Source organism: Pseudorca crassidens, chromosome 2, assembly GCF_039906515.1.
Source record: "Pseudorca crassidens isolate mPseCra1 chromosome 2, mPseCra1.hap1, whole genome shotgun sequence".
NCBI lineage: Eukaryota > Metazoa > Chordata > Mammalia > Artiodactyla > Delphinidae > Pseudorca > Pseudorca crassidens.
Window position 1 is genome coordinate 124,427,499 of NC_090297.1, and position 7,250 is coordinate 124,434,748.

Consider the following 7,250-nt stretch of genomic DNA (forward strand, 5'->3'; position numbering starts at 1 on the left):
AAGTGACCTAGGTCACATGGTGTTTGTGGGAATCAAATGGGATTCAGCGATGAACAAAATAGACAAGAGACTGGCGGCTTGTTTTCATGGAGCTTCCTTTCTAGGCAAGGTGGTGAGGGGACCACACACACACACACACACACACACACACACACAAATCAAAATGTGTAAAAAGATGATAAGTGCTATAAAAAAAATAAAGCGGATAAGAGGATAGTGATGATATGAGGGGACAGGGAATGAGTAATGGTGTTCTCCTTTAAATATAATGCAGTCAGGGATGTCTTCTTTGATAAGATTCAGGAAACCCAAGTGAAGTGAGAGTGGCAATGAAGATACCTCAAGAAAAAATATTACAGGCAGGGGGAAGGATTAATGCAAAGGCCCTGAGGCAGGAGTATGACTGATGTGCTGAAGAACAGCAAGAAGGCCTGTGTGGCTGGGACTGATGAATGAGAAGGGAATAATAGAACTAGAGTCAGGGACCTCACAGAACAGAGCATGCAGCACTTCGTTGGCCATAGAAGGACTTTGGATTTTATTCTGAGCAGGATGAGGAGTCATTAGAGATTTATGAGCAGAGCCATTATGCAATTTGTTTTTTATTTTGAAAGGATTCTTCTGTCAGTTGTGTAAAGACTAGATTCTAAAGGGTGGAAACAGATTTCTGTTAAGCTTTTAAAGTAATTTACACAAGAGACAGTGGCTGCATGGTCAGTAGGAGAGGTAGTAAAAAAATGGTCATACTTCAGATTTCTTCCCCATATTTTTAACATCTTTGTTGAGGTATCATTTATATACCATGAATTTCATCCATTTAAAATGTGTAATTTTTATAAAAAATTTATAGATTTGTGCAAGCATCACCACAATTCAGCTTTAGAACATTTCCATCATTCCCAAAAGATCTCTCATTGCCATTTGCATTTAATTCCTGCTCCCACTCCCAGTTCCAGGCAACCACTAATACGCTTTCTGTCTATGGATTTGCCTTTCCTGGACATTTCATATAAATGAAATCATACAATATGTAGTCTTTTGCATCTTGCTTTTTCCACTTAACATTGAGCTTTTGAGGTTCATCTGTGTTGTACCATGGAACAGTAGTCTATTCCTTTTCATTGCTGAATAGTATTCCACTGAATGAATAGATCACATTTTGTTTATTCAACAATTGATGGACATTAGTCATTACTTAATGCCTAATATGAATAATATTCCTTTGAATATTTATACATGAGTCTTTGGGTGGACGTATGCTTTCATCTTTCTTGAATAGATGCCTAGGAGTGGAATTGCTGGATCTTACTGTAAGTTTATATCCAACATGTTAAGGAAGTGAAAAACAATTTTCCAAAGTGGCTGTGTCATTATATATTATCATTAAATGATGTGTGGGGATTCAGGTTTCTCCATATCCTCACCAAAACTTATCATCTTTTTTATTGTAGCTATTCTAGTAGATATGATGTAGTATCTTGTCATTTTAATTTGCATGTCCCTAATGACTAATGATATTGAACATATTTTCATGCAATTATTGGCCATTTGTATATCTCCTCTAATGAATTGTCTATTCAAATCTTCTACTGAGTTTTTAAGTGGTTTACTTTCTTCCTTGTTATTGAGTTATAAGTGTGCTTCATATATTTGGATCACAAGACCTTTGTCATATTTATCCTTTATGAATATTTTCTCCTAATCTTTGGCTTGTCTTTTAATTTCTTAAAGTATCCTTTGAACCATGAAAGTTTTAAAATTTGATAAGGTCCTACTTATTATTTTTTATGGATTGTGCTTTTGATTTCACATCTAAGAACTTTGGGTTCTTTTTAAAGGTAAATCTAATAGGATTTGATGATGAATTGCATGTTGGGTATAAAAGAAAAGAAGAGTCAAAGATGACTGATCCTTTTGTTCTGGGCAATCAGAAAAAGTTTCCATTTATTGAGTGAATAAAGACTGGACAAAGAAAAAGTTAGGGAGTGGGAATCACAAGTGTTTTAACCAAGTTAGATGTAAGGTTTTTATTAGACATCCAAGTAAGGATGTAAAGGAGACAGATTTAGAAGCTTAGAGTTCAGCTGTTTGAGATAAAACTTCGAGTCAGCCTCATAAATATGGTATTTAAAACCATGGCCCATGTGATGTTACTTAAGGAGTGAATGTGAGTAGAGAAGAAAAGACTTCCAAGGACTGACTTTTGGAGGACCTAAAATAATAGCAGGCAGGGAGAAGGGAAGAAATCAGAGTGGAGATTGAGAAGGGGCATCAAGTATGTCAGATGAACCATGAGAGTGGTGCTCTGGGGGACATGTGAAGAAGCTGTTTCAAGAAGGGGTGAGTGACTAGTCAAAGTGTGCAGATACATGAGGGCAGTAAAACTGAAAATTGGTTAATGGATTTGGCAACATGGAGGTGGCTGGTGTTATTGGTAAGAACAATATAAATGGAGTAATGAGGACTCAATCTGACTAGAACAGTGAAAGGGAGAATGGAAGGAGAGAAAGTGGAGAGTGTGGTTAGGAACAACTCAGAGCCATAAGGAAGAGATTAGCCATAATGAATAGCACAAAATTGGATGGTAGCTGGAGGGAAATGTAGCACCAAGGGAGGTACTACATTCCTTCTCTCCCTCCCTCTCTCCCTCCCTTCCTTCCTTCCTTCCTTCCTCTCTCCTTCCCTCCCTCCCTCCTTCCTTCCTCTCTTCCTCTTCTCCTCTCTTCTTTTCCTCCTTTCCTCCCTTCCTCCCTTCCTCCCTTTCTCTCTCTCTCTTTTTCTTAAATTTGGGAGATATTACAACAGAAAGGAAAAAAAATAATGCAGGAGAGAGAGGAGATAATTTCAGAAGTGAGATTCCTGAGAATGTGAGAGCTAAGTTCCAGTGAACAAGTGTCCATAAAAAGGAACATGGATGGTTGATCCATTGTAGATGAAAAAAGGTAGAGTTTATAAGGACCATTGTATACGGGCTGGTAGATTTGTTGATGGGAGTGTGGGGAAGCTTGCTTCTGATTGGTCTTATTTTTTTCATGGTCACCAGGTGAGATGAGGAAGGAAGGGAAAGATACTGTTAGTTTGGGGAGAGAAAAGAAAACATAAAGTTGACATTTAGAAGAGTAGAAGAGTTACTGGACTAGAGAAATATGATGAGATTGAAGGAGTGAAAAAGAAATAAAGGAGTTTTGGTGTATGTAAGGGAGTGATAGTAATGATGGACTATAGAATCTAAGCTGGAAGAGAGGTAAGTGAGTACCTTAGGAAGTGATAGCCAGTGGAGAGGTAGTTAAGTCAATATATTTGGGGTCTTAGTGGAGTGGGGTGAAAGAAATGTTGGAATCAGGATACTAGAATGAATGAGATACAAAGATAGGTTATGATGGCCAGGAAACCAGCCTAATGGATGAGATGTCATAATTAGGTGATGACAGTATCTAGGGTATGGTCATGGGTGTAAGAGTCTCAGGTATGGTGTAAAATATGGGAGGAGAGCCGGCCAGTATTTGAGAAAATAGTCCACATGGGTATTGAAATCAGCAAGAACTATAGCACAAGACAGAGAGAGACAAGCGCTGGGTGTGAACATTTTCAACAACAAAGGGACTGCAACAAAGGGAGGTATCTGGTAGTATTGTCTTGTGATCTTATCTTCAGAGTCTCTGTGTAGGGAAAAATAGAGGTGAGGGAGAAATAGTGGTTTGGAAGCAGCAATAAAATGCAAGAAGGATGCTTAGAATCTGTTTCCAGACCAGCTGCATTTGTAGTGCAGCAGACAAAACGGCCATCGTGTGCCTGGTACAGAGCAGGTAATCCAAGAATGTCAGTTACTTTTTCACAGTCAGCAGCAGAGGTTTTCAAAATCTACATGTCTTACTTTTTAAATTAATTGTTATTTGGCTTAAAGTCTGTAGTGGCTTGGAATTTGCAGTACTCTAACTTCACTTTTAAGGCATATTAATGTTTTGATTTGTCTTAAATGGCCCTAAAAGTTTCTTGGAACACAGCGAAAGACATACACACACCCTCAAGAATACTCAAAAAACAACTGAAAATGTCACTGTCCCTCAGAGTTACACATTTTGGAGGTAAAATGGTGGCTGAAGTTATTTCCCTTTCTTTGGTTATGAACTTGTATTTTCTCTGTGTGAAATTATATAATTGTTAGAGGGATTAAACACCCATGAATAAGGCTCTTTTTTTCTGTATCTGCTAATACTCAGGCATCATCAGCTTTTTAGTTCTAATGTAGCCCCAGTAGCATGAATTCTGACTCTTGACCTGTACCTGTTAATGCAGCACCCAAACCCCTTACAAAGTCCCTTTGACTCCCCAAGAGGTCTCTTACAACTTCCATAAAAGTCCTGCTCCTACCTTGCTGGGGCCTCTGTTGCTGTAGGAGCTCAGCTGCCCTTCTAGCCAGTAGAGTTGCTCATCCAGGGTGTTGAGGGGTGTGTTCTGACCTGAGTCCTGTCTCTTGCTTGTCTCTGTCACCCTGTGGTGTAGGTGACTTACCTGGGCCCATGATGCTCTTTGGCTGTAAGAGTGAGAATGTGTACTCCTTCTAGTTATGGGTAATTGGGAATGGGGAGGATGCTGCAAAAGGATTGCTTGGTCCCTGAAGTGTTAAAAAGAGGATAAACTTGCAGCAGTTTCGTGAAACCCCTTTTCCCCTAGACCTCATACATGCCTATCAGGGTGGCTGAGTTAAGACAGGTTCTAAGCAGCAGTTCTCACAAAGAATGTGGAAGCTCTGACTCCCCTCCCATTCAGAGTCTAGTCATCACAAAGATCCCCCTCTTTTTTTTCAATTTCAGACTCCGTCCCAGTTTCCTGCAATCTCACTGCAACCCAACTTCAGGAACAGCCTTCTCTCCACAACCTCCAAACAAAGGAGTTTTGTTTTTTGTTTTTTTAAACAATTTTTGCATATACCTCAGTGCCAATTGTACAGCCACTATAAGTTTGTTCTTTTTTCTCTCAGTTCCCATCTTTACCCCTTTTCCAGGCTCCTTGGCATTTTCATGAATCACTGGATGCAAGTTCATGCTTAGAGGGAGGGGCGCTGTCATGTTCAAAAATGAGGTACACTTGTAGACATCCCATTGTTCTATCAGATCAGATGATAGATCTTGATCTAAGCACAAACCCACGATCAGATAAAAAAAAATATAGTACTAGTATAGGGACCTTCGCAGAGAATGGGTTGAACACAGGACCATTCCATTTTCTATCACTGTTGATTCAACTGGGCTATAGTCAATTTATTCCATCTGATATAAACCACAGCATTTTTTTTCAATGTTTGCCTAATTTATCATACTCCCAGTCAGTTCTGTATATCCCAATACCCACAATTATTAGATGGTTTTAAAGTATTTTTTTCTCAGGCACTTACAATTTCATTCCCCCCCAAACATAAAAGGTAAAATGTATGATACTAATAATAAACATAGAGAACACAAAAAAGTAAAAAGGAGAAAACAAAAATCTACAATCTTACCATCCATAAGTATCATGGAGTTGTTGCTATTTCTATCTTGCTTTCCACTCTGCCCCTATGATTTTTTTTAAAAAATTGTGATTATATATAACTTTGTGCCTTGCTCTGAGAATATAAATGCCATAACCAAAGATTTCTTTAAGATCTTATTGTTGATTAATTTGATTGAAAGCAATAAACAAGATAAAGTAAAATTACAGTACAGCTAATACAAAGTATCCACTACTACTGGTATTTTTTGATGTAATTCTGGAAGGTTCTTTCAGAGACTGACCCCTTCCTAGTCTACATCCTCATCTCCAGCCACAAGGAAAAGAAAACCAATAAAACAGAAAATGTAAGTTGACATTTTCAATTTCTGTCCTGCCTCAGTATAATGGGAGCCTTTCACCTTCACTTCCAGTGAGTAAGTGGCCAGTTGCTATGATTGGTAGATTCCATTATGACCCTGAGATGTTGGGAAAAGGGACAAATCACAAATGCCACTCAATAACTCCAATTTTAGTGAGATTTTTATCTCTACCTACGAGATGTCTGAAAATGATCTATGGGTGATTTGAACTGAGCTGGCCAACTCCTATTTCAAAAGAATTGAAAAAAGGAGATTTATGATGACACTGTCTGCCTATTTTCCAGACCAATGTTCACAGTATGCTTCTGAGAGCAGGTTGGTCCTGCTGCTATTTCATGCCACTGGCAGGCCCTTGCCTTCCACAAGGCAGAATCACTTCATGTTGGAAATTAGCTCACCAACTTGGTTTTGGCAAGGAAGACAGACACATAAATCTGATGTAGTAAAGAATACAGTAATGTGAACTTTTCTTAAAAACAAAGAATATATATTTATTTTTGAAAATGTATGATTATATACCCATAGCCAATTGGTTATACTAATAAAGACAATCTTCATGCTGATTTATGGAATGCACGTTGTCCCACCACCCTTTTTCATTTTGTCTGCTCTAACACCTCATCTTTTATGCTTACAATGGGAACAGACTTATCAAATTAAGCACCAAAGGGAAAATTGTTCATCTGGTTCATGAGGAGCTGAGGCAGACGGTAAGTTAACCACCTGACAGGCAATGCTGGCTGCTCTTCTGAGATTTATAGTCCAGTTTTACAGTTAAAATTAGATTGGGTAAAGTTTGCATTGAATTTACTTTGGCAATAGGGAAGTGTCCAGACCCATGTTGCTCTGTTTGTGACTTGAGGTCCTCCACGCCACAACCTCACCTTGCAAGTCGACCCCTGATAAGTCAAATGCACAATGGGACTGATGATGGACCCCAGAGACAAGTGTCTCCCCTGCTCCCTTCCCAAGCCAGCAGCATGCACAGTTGGTGAGTTTGTCATTTTCAGGATTGTCACAGAGACACAAATAACAAGTATATATCTCAGTCTACAAACATTAAGTGTGCAAGGAACCTAGACTTCTTTATTTTCCAAGTTGTTTTCCAAATCTCTACTCATTGGTAATTTCAAGCCTCATTTCACTAGGATCAGGCAAAGCATTCTCAATCAATTTGGAGTCTCTTCTTCCCACTGCCATTACCATCTTGGGGTTAAGTCTAATTTCAAGAGATGTGAATAAAGACAGTGCACTGGGGCAAGGACCCATCCAGTCCTTGGCTCACACAACATCCACTGTTCCATGCAGTCGCCATTGGGACATCCCTCAGTTGCATCCATGTTACTCTCTCCTCTACTTCTGGGCTAGGGGATTATACTGCTGCTTTTGTGCCCCATT